The sequence below is a fragment of the Polypterus senegalus genome, chromosome 13 (genome assembly GCF_016835505.1).
Source record: "Polypterus senegalus isolate Bchr_013 chromosome 13, ASM1683550v1, whole genome shotgun sequence".
NCBI lineage: Eukaryota > Metazoa > Chordata > Cladistia > Polypteriformes > Polypteridae > Polypterus > Polypterus senegalus.
This window is the reverse complement of record NC_053166.1, coordinates 55,661,937-55,676,007: the sequence shown is the minus strand read 5'-3', so window position 1 is coordinate 55,676,007 and position 14,071 is coordinate 55,661,937.

Genomic DNA, 14,071 nt, shown 5'->3' with positions numbered 1-14,071 from the left:
ACCTTTTTTGGCTGTCTTCGATTCTGCCTTTGCTTCAAATTTTGGAATCTTTGCGTGTTCTTATTTTGCCGATTATCTGTGACCACCTGCCTTTTTTTACTTTGTGAAAACTTCTAGTCAGATTATTTTACCTTTACTTTGAATAACCATTTGCCTTTGGATAAAGGACTTAGTAATAAATAACCCTCTTTTAATTATACATCATGTCTCTTTTTAAGCCAGCTTTTCCAAAAAGAGTGAGGCTTGATCTAGTCTCAAGGTTTGGCTTTTCTGCACATTTCCCAATTCTTTCTGTGTGTACAGTTGTACCCCTCATTTAAATGTTAAATAATCAATGTTTGACCCCAATTATTGAAACATATTTCATGCACTCAATTATTATATAGTTTTTGTTTCCCACTTTCCTCTACAGATGATTGCTGTCCTATCCAGAGTTCTCTTCTGCCTTCTGCCATACATGAAATCAATTTTTTGACCATGTACTAAAAAATCATACAGGTTATGAATTTAATTAATTAACTCAGTAACAGTTTCATAAAAGATTTTTTATATTGGTGTGACCTGTGATTTTTTTCATCTTAGAGCTGAACTTGAAGTACATGACAATTTTGAAATAAAGATTGCCTAGTTCTTTCACTCATCTGTCATGCTTGTACTGGTCAGCGCTGCATTCAATGTATACCATCCACTCAGCACAGCGCATTCAAGCTGCCAGTCATTTTTCCTGAAGTTTAGCAATCCATTGCTGGTTTTATCACTGCTGCAAACTTAAGGTTGCCTAGCAACACATCAAATGGGTAGGATCAAAGGCAGACAGCAAAAATGAAAGGAGAAGCAGCTAGGAGCAGGGGGTGGAGCACAGGACAAAGCTGGAAATCGTCCATCCATTTTCTAATCTTCATTTCCATTACAGAGAAGCAAGCACTGAATGCTGCAGCATGAGACGAAAGAAAGGTATCAATCCTAAATGGAATACAACCTCATTGGAGAGAAAACTCATGTATGCATCCATGCTCACCCACACCAAGCCAGTATGGAATTATCATTTAACATGACTCCTTGCATTTGTGTTCTAGGGTGAAACTGGACAAATTGTAAAAAATAATAATAAAGGTGCAAAAAATAATAAAGTAATAAATAAATAATAAATAATAAAGGTGCAAAAACCTTACAACAGAGTCTTTCTACAAACACAAGTGCTCACTCACACCTGGGAAAATTACAGTCAGAAATTAAATTACTACATTTCTTTGACGGGGATTAGAGTGGAGTATCCAGAGAATACTGATGCAGGCTGAGAATCAAACCAGGTCCCTTGGTGTCAGTACTGCAGCAACTCATTGGCCCATCTTTGCTTTCTATTGTGTTTTTCAATTGCCCTGCAGATCTTACAATTGCCTTATTCATGTTTTGTTAGGTGTCTTTTATTTTCTTCAGATGCCTTACTCCCCATGTTGTCTTGATTATGTTGGTACTACTGTATATAACTCTGCAGTCAGCACAGCTTTCATCATACGGTAATAGGAAGAGATTGCTTCCGGGTTTTAAAACCCAAAGTACTCTTATCTTGGAATTTTACATACCTCTACGACTTACGTACTTTGGATTGCCTTTCGGATTTTGGTTAAATATTTTTGTGTTTGTGTTCAATGCTTTGAAATCTCTTCAGTACCCTAATCCTCACCCCCTAGTTGCAAGTTGTAAACATGTAAGGACAAAATAAGAAGTTTGCCCAAGTGCTATTGTGAAAAACTGATCTGCTAAAAGTTTCAAGAATATAAACTGTGCCTAAACAGGATTGGTGAAAGGGCACAAGGCCTAAACATAAGAGGAGAGTTGGCTCCTTCACTACAATGTGCCATTGGCTTGAGAAAGAAGACTGGAATAAATTAAGGCTAATAGGGACAGCATGGGAGTCTCACCATCATTCCATTCCATCCATCCAGAGACCATGCAGCTTACTAAGACAAACAGCCACCTGGTAATTTGGATCTGGATGTCTAGACTCCTAGCAAGAAGATCTGCTACCTATCCAGGTTGTATTTGATGTGATTTATCAAACTCATTATTTTGCTCCTGCATATTAGGAATCTTAATTAGAATATATGAATACAAATGTAAACCTTTTCTTCTGCTTGTTTTGGCTTGTGAAAGAGTGGTATTGTGGGGGGACTTGAGACACTCTCTTCAGGTTTATGTAATAAAGAGTCAGAAAGGGAAAACAGAGACCCTACCACAATAAACTAAAGGGCATGTGTCCAAATTTTGACCACAGTACCTTCTGGCCTCATTTCAAAGGCTGCTGGGATGCATTGCACTTGGAATCACTCTGCCTACTTTTGAAGGGCACTACTGGAGGCTCAGACACACTCTTCTGCTGTTGTTTTTTCTTTATTTCCCTAAAAAGAAAAACACAATTCCTAAATTCTGTTTTTATGGATCCTGACCTGCAAGAAGCAAAAAAGGCACTCACTAAGAACTACTTCCCAAATGTTACAAATGACAAATTTCAAACAAAAGCATGTGGGGTATTGTTTTAGACTATGGTAAGATTTGTGATTATGAATATAATGTTATTTTAGATTTTTGACCCTGTACTAGAGATCTAACCCTTTATAGACCTCTATCAGAGTGTGACAAATTTCTATTATAATTGAGAATATTTAGACTTTAAATATTTGATAGATAGATAGATAGATAGATAGATAGATAGATAGATAGATAGATAGATAGATAGATAGATAGATAGATAGATAGATAGATAGATACTTTATTAATCCCAAGGGGAAATTCACATACTCCAGCAGCAGCATACTGATAAAAATAAATATTAAATTAAACAGTGATAAAAATGCTGGTAAAACAGACAATAACTTTGTATAATGTTAACGGTTACAGGTGGAATTGAAGAGTCGCATAGTGTGGGGGAGGAACAATCTCCTCAGTCTGTCAGTGGAGCAGCACACATTTATTATTTCAAATATTCGACACAACTATTCTTGTTTATTATGTTCTTCAAGCTTGTGAAGTAAGGAACAAGCGCAGCATATGCTAAATTATTTTTTTGTTTTTTGTTCTATTCCTCAAGTATTCTTCTTGAAATAGTTGTTTGTGTTTAACCCAGTTAAATGATTCATTTCCTACTTTTCAGAGAGATTTCCCTTTATTAGTATTTGCTGGGTTGCTTGTTAGTTAATTAAAAAGTTTAGCTTCTTGGTGTTTGCCCTTAACATTTGTTCTTATTTCTAACTCATTCCCTGTTATGTTTTTATTAGCCCTTGCTAATTGCTTATTCCTTTTGGTTTCTTAATTATTGTTGAAGTTTTCTTGTTTACTGTTAATAAATTAATTACCTTATTTATTTAATGTTACTGCATTTTGTGGCTTTGTCTTTTTCTCCCGTTTTGGTTGCCTGATTCACAGTCATTATAACACTGGGGTTGCAAGGCTTCAGCAGTCCCCATTTTAAAATCATGTCACCTATTATTAATTAAGAAAATGTTAATTAGTAAATAACAGAACTTCTATATACTTTATAACAAAAATTAATTGACAATCACCATTTTTTCCTTAATTTGAGTGAAAATCATACAACACATTTTTGAAAAGTTTCGCTTCTGAAAACCTTTTGGTAATTATGATCAACACTTTTAAGCTGAACATTAATATAATTTCAGAATGACTGCATCATGTTGGAACTTGGAGAAACTGGAAATTAACTTTCATTGAAATTAGTACGTTTAATCGCTTACTGATGTTGACACAGTGCAACTGTGGAAAAACTGTTTTCTTCTCCTTCTTCATCTTTTTCCACTTCTTTGCAGGGTCAGTGTTTTATAGGTAAAACTGTGTTTCTGCTAATTTTGTATTCAGCATCTGATGCTTCTCATTTCAGTGCAAAGCAATAGTCAGCTAGAACTGATGGGTTCCTTTTACCATGATACCACTTTCACATCATTAAAATCTTCTGCTGAAACCTTTCATCATGTTTGTCACTGACTGCACCTAGATTAGGAGGGAAGAAATGTGGATGCTAAAAATTAATCTTTTGCAACATGTTGCACTTCATGGTTTTGTGTACTTGAAGCATGTTGTCAACCAGTTAGATAGTTTGGTGCTCTGTAGTTAAGAAATTTCTTAACAACATCCTTGAATGCTTTCTATGCATTCTCCTCTGGTCCATCTCGCACTTGTCACCTTATTTGTGGATCAACGAAAATGCCTTCCTTAATTGGTATCAGTTGTTTCTGAAAACATCTGTCTTAAATATTGAAATTCTTCGCCTCCCTTGTTTATTGTTTTTACACAAATTTTTCATTAGTGCATGTTTTATATGAAGCGGAGGCTGTGGGAAATCTCTGTGGGAAATATGCCCAAAGTTTCCAACCTGGAAACAAATGCTTACAGAGCAGCCAGTTCTTTTTAATGTAATAAGACTTTTTCGCTTGGCTTTCTATTCATAAATTAAACAATACTTGGTATATCTGAGCTGCACTCCTAGTAGCAATGCCACTACTTTTAGATCACCACAGATGGTCCAGTTGTAGTGGTTATAATGTATTTGTACACTTATAATGTAAAATGCAATAAAAAAGTACAGTACATGGCAGGAAAATTTAAAGGTGATTTTTGTGATTAACAGGCCAAAATCCATAAGATATATGGAAGAATCTCTTTTTATCAGTTCTAGTTCTGCCTTTGTATATTTGCAATTTGTATATATAAAATTAAAAAATTGGGCAGGTCAAAAGCAAAAAAAAAACAGAAATGGAGGCCAGTATCAAGCCCTGCAGAGAAAACATTCATACTGTAGGAGAGTAGGGGTAACATCATGATCACCATATATAACTGAAATTGAAAAAAATAAAGAAAAACACACAATAATTGCACAGACATCTTTACAGATGCACGTTCACAATATAACTACAACGGTAGATCTTCTGGCTTTGAGTCATTCAGGAAGGAAGAGGCAGGTCCAGATAGCTGGAAACCAGAAGTGATGTCAGTGGTGTTATAGCCATGAACAATCCTGCCTACAAGGGGACTAGGTAAAAAGACATTAGGACACAACACCAACATCCTGGTGTGGTGATAGAATTACAGTGATTAAAGCTCTTAAGGTGTCCCCTATGTGTACAAACACAACAGGACCCCAATGTCAACCCAGACCCATTGGGTTGGGCAGCCTGAGCTGTGAGGTCATGAGTCTGAGAAAGAGCTTCACCATTGGTATTGAGAGAACACAATAGTGGAGGACTTAAAATCAATAAGGCTGAAGATCCAAAAAGCACCAAATGACTTATAGATTAGACTCTTTATGAAATGTTGTAGAGTTGCATGTTCAGTCACAAGAGAGTAATACCAACTTTACCCAACTTTATCGCCAAGGCTTTTCTTTCCACCGCCACATACCTGTTTTCAAGGTCCAGCAGTTTTCGGCTCAGAAACATGATGGGGTGATTGGCTCAGCACAGCACCAAGACCTGTATCTGAAGTGACAGTGTTTAAGACAAATGACAGAGAAAAGTCAGAAGTCATTAATACAGGCTCTGACATAAGAACCTTTTTTTAGGTCATGAAATGCAGCATCCATTTTAGAATCCCATACCATCGTGTAAGGGGCCTGTTCCTTTGTCAGGTCTGTTAAGGATGCCGCCGTCTCAAAGAAATAGGGAATAAACCAGTAGTAGTACCCCACTAAAACCAGGAAGGCTTGGACTTGTTGATTGGTATTTAAATTGGGTCATTTCAGGATGGTTTCCACTTTGGCACACTGTGGTTGTACTGTAACATTACCCACCAAGTAGCTCAAATATTTAGCTTCCGTCAACCCAAAGTAACATTTTTTTTTGCTTTCTTCCAGGAGCACAGAGCACACCTACCATAGTTGTTCTCCCCAGGTTTTGGAATACATGACAACATCATTGAGGTAGGCGAAACAATATGTTTTGTATGGATGCAGAGCTCTATCCACTAGATACTGGAAGGATTGTTGGTGCCCTGTGCAATCCGAATGGGAAAATATGATACTGCCAATGGACAATGGCAGTCTTATCCTTTGCAGATTCTGTTAAAGGAATCTGTCAGTGCCATTTTGTCATGTCAAGAGTGGTCAGATATTGAGCTTTACCAAGTCACTTGAGGAGCTCATTCTCTCATGGCATTGGGTAAGCATTGAAACTTGATTAAGATGGGAGAAGTCATTGCAGAAGCTCCAACTATTGGGCTTGGAACCAGGACGATGGAACTATAACAGGGACTTAACATTTCCTCTATCACACTAAAATCCAGAATTTTGCTGATTTCAAGCTCCACTTCAGTTCACTTTGCCTCCACGAGGCAGTATGGGCATTCTTGGATGACAATCCCTGGCTCTGTGATGATGTCATGTGCAATCAGAGAGGTTCTTCCTGGTTGTTAATTCAACCTTCTAGGGCAGTCAGTCCTAGTCAGTTTTACTTTTATTCTCTCAGTCACGATCACGATACAAAGCCTCCTAACAACAACACCCCAGATCTAACACTTAGTTTTTATTTGAAACTGGAAATAACTGTAGAGGTGAGTGGTATTTTGAAACAATGTGACTGGAAATTTTCTGATCTGGAGGGATAAAAGCTGACACACAAGTGCTGGTGAATTTGCCTTCGTCATATCTCACCATCACTTTAATTTTTTTATTCAGTTTTATTGAGTGTTTCTGCTCACACTGAATTAGTATGCACATTATGGGCCATGATTTCAAAGCCACACTGACAAAAAAAGAGAGACATAGGTATATATAATATTAGGAATAATTCATTTTATGACCTGTATAGTACATTTCGGAAAACATTGTGGCATAATGGCAACATTATTCATATTATTCATATTAAGTTGCATGCCTTCTTGCACTTGTAATCAGTGATCACTTTTTTTTTTACGATCTTGCCCAATCTCCACATTTTGATGCATGGTGGTGTTTCTTTGTACTCCAGGACATGTAGAGGAAAGAACAGTACCTGTTGTACCTGTTGCAATGTACACACTTCTCTCTATGCTGTGGTTCCTATTACACTGAAGGGCGCATGACACTGACTGAGTTTGCTTTCCTAGGGGAAGTGGCAGTCTTGGAACAGAAGCTTGTCAATGTTGCATCCTCTTTTTCTTTATCCATCACCTTTTCTTGTAAGAAGCAATAACAAAATTCCTCTGTAAGGTGAGCCAAGAACGCTCTTCTTTTCTCAGTGGACACCCTGCATGCCTTGTACAGTAGATGTGCATTGATCGCCGCAAAGCCAAGCTTGTTGTGGCACACAGCAAACTGACCACCTGCGTGCTTCTACTCGCACTGAATAAGCTCAGTCCTTCTGGTTCATGATGTCAATGCAGCACCAGGAAAAAAAAAGAAAGAGACAAATATATGTGACATTTTCAAGAAATCATTTTATGACCTGAATAGTACCAATCAGAAAACATTGTCGCACTAATGCAATATTATTTGAAAAACAAACAGCGTCAGATCAGGTGTAAATGTATGGTACTTAAAATTAGCTTTTTTCAGTTTTATTCTCTGAGTCACGTTCACGCTATACCCTCCCTCCCCAACCCGGATCTGACCCTAACCAACAATAGTGTGCATATACACTACTGCCAATGTAATATTGTCCAAGCAGTACGTCAGAAGGTGTAATAATGCAGTCTGTTCCAACCCTGCTTTAAGAGAGACAGAAGTTTTTGAAGTAATCAACAGAAGTTGAAACATTTGTGCAAATTGTTTGCTTCAATTTGAAAGGCTTAATTTACTTTAATTGCTGCAGAACATCTTTAGGTGGTAACCTATTGGTTGTTCCTTGAAGAAGGCCCATTTTTAATAGTCTGATATTTTCATTTTTCAGTGTTTGAGAAGCTACATTTTAAAATTTAGCTAAATACGGCTTCCCTTTTCAGCATTTTAGGTCATTGATTGCATTTCAGCTCATTAAATGTGAAGAAAAACTGAGGTGTTGTAAAACTTTTGAGTGGTGGTGTATATACAGTATACGCATATGCATATTTTGAGCTAAAATTGGGTTTGGCTGGTAATATATTAGTCTAAATTAATTTGTCCTAAAATTGTGTTTGGCCTGTAACATATATATATAGGGCAAAGCCACACAATGGAGAAATGTGACATACCTGTCAGGCAGAGTTCGACCAATGAGTTTCCACATTGTTATTTAGCCTGAGCAGTGAACTGAATACAAAGGCAAGTGATGAAGCATCTATGCCTACCTGCTACCCAACGGAGCACCATGGAGGCAGTAGAGGAGAAGGCAGAGACACAGAGCAAGAGGAAGGTCTCGTTGAAGGAGACAAAGCGTTTCAAATGAGATGCAAGCAACACTAGTTGACCATGTCATCAACCATGGCTTGAACATGAGAGAAGCAGGTCAACATTTGTGGTCCAATGTGTCCCATTTTACCGTGGCTGGCATAATGTAATAATTTGGAAATGAAAATGGGTACAGTAACTGTGGCCTCTGCAGTGCAATACTTATAGTACCTGTAGATTTACATATGGTACATGTGACAATGACGGTCCCCTACAGACTCCCTCTTCCCACATGGGAGTCTGTTGAACCAACGCCATCGATAGTGATGCCCGAGATGAGCTGACAAATGAGGACAAGTCTCATTGATGCCAGGGGATGGTGTAAAATGGTCAGGTGCTTTTATTAAAAAAAAAACCAATCCAAAACAAAAGTAAAACCAAAAATGTCCATTGTGCAGTATTAAAAAAAACCAAATCCATAAAATCAGTGAAATGTGGAGATAAAATCCATAATAAATAAATCAGTTAAAATAGAGGTTAAAATGCAGCCTCTCTTCACCTGAATGCAGCCCACCACCTTCTGTCACCCTGGCTCACACATCACAGGCGTTGCCGGCGGAGCCTCTGGAGCACAAACTCCTTTCTGCCGACCCTCATCTTGGCTGCCGCCACACTGCGCAGCCAGATCGTACAAGGCCGGTGTTGGATAACATGATGTTTGTAATGGTAATTGCATGCACATAGGGAAAGTGAGTGCATATCTGTTTGCGCATGTGTGAGAGTAGCGCATGCTTTCGATTCTTGTGATTTCGAGGCTTAAAAAACAAAGAGCGTTCTAGCAAGTGTGAAACTGTGTACTTTATAGACACAACAGCTGGCACACCTCCCGTCTTCCTTCCCGCTCACACAGTCGCTCCTCGGATCCACTGGGAGGTTTTACATCTTGCTCTCCCCACTCTACACACTTAGTCAGTGGGGTGAACCAGCCCCTAGAGTGCCTCAGCCTGCGCTCCCTTCCGGAACCCCAGATTGACCTGCCTTCTCCAAACAGGTGGCCCGATTGTCTCTGTCTGACTGCCCTTCATCATCTATTAACCTCCATCATCTGCTCTATTCTTTCCCCTCTCTTTCTTTTACACCTTTTATCTCTCTCTTTCCCCTTGTGCCGGCCTGTATATATACACCCGTCTCTGTGGGCACAGTGCCTTAATCACACACCCATGGAGACCGACACAGCTTTATGGATTTAAAACCTGGCCATATTTTGTTGTAGCCATACCACAGTAAATTTTACAAAAAATGCACAAAGATGAGTAAATGTGTGTTTTTTCAGAACTGCAAAAAGACTCTGGGAGAGGCAGCTTGTATTTAATCCATAAGCAGCAGACCACAGAGTTAAATGTGGATACCAATAATTTCACTGCACACTGAAAAGCAAAATGGATTGCATTGTATTGCATTTTCCTATTAGTGTGTAGTTGGTGTTTAGAATTGCTATTCATGTGGTGTTTTGATGTAGCGCTTTGTAAAAATACCATTTTTAGAAGAGTTAGTATGATTTTGAATGAGGTGTGTGATTTACATGAGATGTCTGACTTGTTTTGGATTGTGTGTTTATAGGTATTGTGTATAGAGTTTGGATAAAATGAGCTGTAGTTTCAGAAATCAAGTGTAAAAGAATTTGAATAGAGCTGCACTGCAGAATAATGCTCAGAGACACTGTATTCTAGGTGTTATCATACGCATGCATTTCATTCTGGAAATGATATAATTTCAATTATAAATCTTAGCTTTTCAAAGCTTGAGAAAATGTAATGTCATAAATTTAATATGCTTAGTCTGGTGATTACTGTGGCCAACTTCTTTGGGTACAAGAGGTGTCCAACTTAAGGAACTCTGCTGACTGCTGATTGGGTGGAGGAGTGTGGAGATAATGAAAGAACAGGACACTTGTGTAACTATGGGATTTTGGAATTGGTTCAGTAGTGAGATTCACGTAACGGGAGCACCCTTTGTGCAGTGTCTATGTTTTCCCCGTGTGGGTTTTCTCCAGTTGGTCTGGTTTCCTCTCACAATTCACAGATGAACATGTTACTTGGATTGTTGATGCTAAATTGTCCCTTGATGTATGTGTGGCTGGTGCCCTTTCAAGGGATTGTTTCTTGTGCCCAAGACTTTCTGGGATAGAATCCAGTTTCTCTGCATTTCTATTCTGGATAAGCAGGGTAAAGGATTGATTTCAGGAAACACTTGAAGTGTGCTGGTACCGATTTTTAATAATAAGGGGGATGTGCAAAGCTGTTGTAACTACAGGGAGATAAAATTGATGAGCCACAGCATGAAGTTATGGGAAAGAGTAGTGGAAGCTAGATTAAGAAGGGAGGCAATGATTTAGTGAGCAGTAGTATGGTTTCATGGCAGGAAAGAGCACCACAGATGTTTGCTCTGAGGGTGTTGATGAAGAAGTATAGAGAAGGCCAGAAAGAGTTGCATTGCGTCTTTGGACCTGGATGCCTCGAGAGGAGTTGTGGTATTGTATGAGGAAGTCGGGAGAGGCAGAGAAGTATATAAGAGTTGTACAGGATATGTATGAGGGAAGTGTAACAGTGGTGAGGTCTGTGATAGGAGTGACGGATGCATTCAACTTGGAGGTGGGATTACATCAGGGATCAGCTCTGAGCCCTTTCTTATTTGCAATGGTGATGAACAGGTTGACAGACGAGATTAGACAGGAGTTCCCATGCTCTATGATGTTTGCTGATAACATTGTGACTTGTAGCGAGAGTGAAAGGGAAGGTCTACAGGATGGTAGTGAGACCAGCTATGTTATATGGGTTGGAGACAGTGGCACTGATCAGAAAGCAGGAGACAGAGCTGGAGGTGGCCGAGTTAAAGATGCTAAGATTTGCATTGGGTGTGACAAGGATGGACAGGATTAGAAATGAGGACATTAGAGGGTCAGCTCAGGTTGGACAGTTGGGAGATAAAATCAGAGAGGCGAGATTGCATTGGTTTGGAGAGATGCTGGGTATATTTGGAGAAGGATGTTAAAGATAGAGCTGCTAGGTAAAAGGAAAAGAGGAAGGCCTAAGAGAAGGTTTATGGATGTGGTGAGAGAGGAAATGCAGGTGATGGTAAAAAAGAGCAAGATGTAGAAGACAGGACAATATGAAAAAGGATGATCTGCTGTTGCAACCCCTAACGGGAGCAGCCCAAGGAAGAAGAAGAAGGTAAGGATGGTGGCAGAGCATGGGGTCATCCAACAGGAGACAGACTGTACAGTTATAGAAGTGACCAGAAAGAAGTGTGCATGAGAGGAAAGGCCAGAAAAGAGCAACATGTTGTGAAATTGTATTCTCTTTTGATCCATCCATCCTTCCATCCTCTGCTGCTTATCCGAGGTCGGGTCGCGAGGGCAGCAGCTTCAGCAGAGATCCCCAGACTTCCCTCTCCCCGGCCACTTCTTCTAGCTCTTCCGGGGGAATCCCAAGGCTTTCCCAGGCCAGCCGGGAGACACAGTCCCTCCAGCATGTCCTGGGTCTTCCCCGGGGCCTCCTCCTGGTTGGGGGGAAGGCGTCCAGGAAGCATTCCTCTCGATGCGGAGGAGCAGCGGCTCTACTCTGAGCCCCTCCTGGATGACTGAGCTTCTCACCCTATCTTTAAGGGAAAGCCCAGACACCCTGCGGCAGAAACTCATTTCAGCCACTTGTATTCGCAATCTCGTTCTTTCCGTCAATACCCATAGCTCTTGACCATAGGTGAGGGTAGGAACGTAGATCGACTGGTAAATTGAGAGCTTTGCCTTATGGCTCAGCTCCTTTTTCACTACAACAGACTGATGCAGAGCCTGCATCACTGCAGACACCGCATCGATCCATCCGCCTGTCGATCTCACGCTCCATTCTTCCCTCACTCGTGAACAAGACCCTGAGATACTTGAACTCCTCCACCTGGGGCAGGATCTCGCTCCAAACCCTGAGAGGGCACTCCACCCTTTTCCGGCCGAGGACCATGGTCTCGGATTTGGAGGTGCTGATTTCCATCCCAGCCACTTCACACTCAGCTGTTTTCTCTTTTGAATTTGAATTTGAATTTGGGGAAAAAATCTTACTTTTAATTTACTTTAACTAATCTATCCTCTCAATCTTTATAATTATAACTACCAACGTAATAATAAGCTGCATGGCAACAACTCTAGGGAAAACAGGAAATTAAGACCGAAGCTGTCTCATTTCCAGTTAAGATTATAAAATGACATCAAAAACTCAGAATCAGTGTCTCCATGATGGGACAGTTAACTTCGTAAGCTGGAATGTTAAAGGCCTGAATCAAGAATTAAAGAGAAAGAAAGTACTCTCTCACCTAACAGGTCTAAATGCTAAAATAGTATTTTTACAGGAAACCCACTTAATAAGCAAGGATCAGTTCCGGCTGCAAAAAGACTGGACTGGCCAAATGTTCCATTCTAGTTTTACGAAGAAAACTAGAGGTGTGGGAATTCTCATACATAGAACTGTACCATTTGTAGCATCAGATGTAGTATTGGATCCTGAAGGGTGATATGTAATGGTCATTGGAGATTTATCTAACTGTAAAATGATTTTGATAAATGTTTATGCACCTAATGTTGATGATAAGGAATTTATGCAAAATTTATTTGCATCCATTCCCAATCTGAACACTCATAAACTTATAATGGCTGGGGACTTTAATTGTGTTCTAAATCCACTTTTAGATAGGACTTCCTCCACAGGGGGAACGACATCTAACACCGCAAAGATAATTACAAAGTTTATAACTGATCACAACTTATCAGACCCCTGGAGGTTTTTAAACCCATTACTATGAACATGGGGAGAAAGCTAATAAGCTTTTAGCTCAACAAATTCACAAGCAAGAAGTGCGCAACGCAATCTCGGTAATCACTAACACGAACGGAGATAAAATCGTCGAACACAAAAATATAATGCACACTTTCAGAGACTACTATAAACTCCTATATACTACTGAGTTTAAGGAAGACATTATACAATCTAATGCATTTCTGGATACATTACAGATACCACAAATAGACGCTTTTAGTGTGGAGGAACTTGATAAACCTCTGGCGTTATCAGAATTACTAGATGCTATAAAGTCACTCCAAGGCAGGAAAGCAGCAGGCCCCGATGGTTACCCTGCAGAATTTTACAATAAATTCTCCGCTCAGCTAGCTCCCCTCCTATTAGCAACATTTACAGAAGCCAGAGATAACCAATCTCTTCCACAAACCTTTCGCCAAGCACTAATCACTGTCTTTCCAAAACAAAATAAGGACTTATTACAATGTGCATCATACAGACCAATTTCACTTCTGAATAACGACGTTAAAATGCTCTCTAAAATCTTAGCCAGAAGGATGGAGAAAGTGCTCCCCTCGGTAATATCACAAGACCAAATTGGATTTATTAGGGGCCGGCACTTATCTTCAAATCTTCGACGCCTGTTTAATGTAATATACTCACCAACTAAACCAAACACCCCAGAAATATTATTATCATTGGATGCAGAAAAAGCATTCGACATGATTGAATGGAAATACCTTTTTACTACATTGGAGAAGTTTGGGTTTGGCCCAAACATTTGTGCATGGATTAAATTACTATTAATTTAGGTATGTTTACAAGCCTTAAATTTAACGCCGTTTGCTTTGCTCTCTCTCTCGGGGTGGGGATCAATCTGTTCTTAACTTAATTTTTCTTTTTGTAAAAACTTGATTGCTTTGTATGGATTGTAATAAAA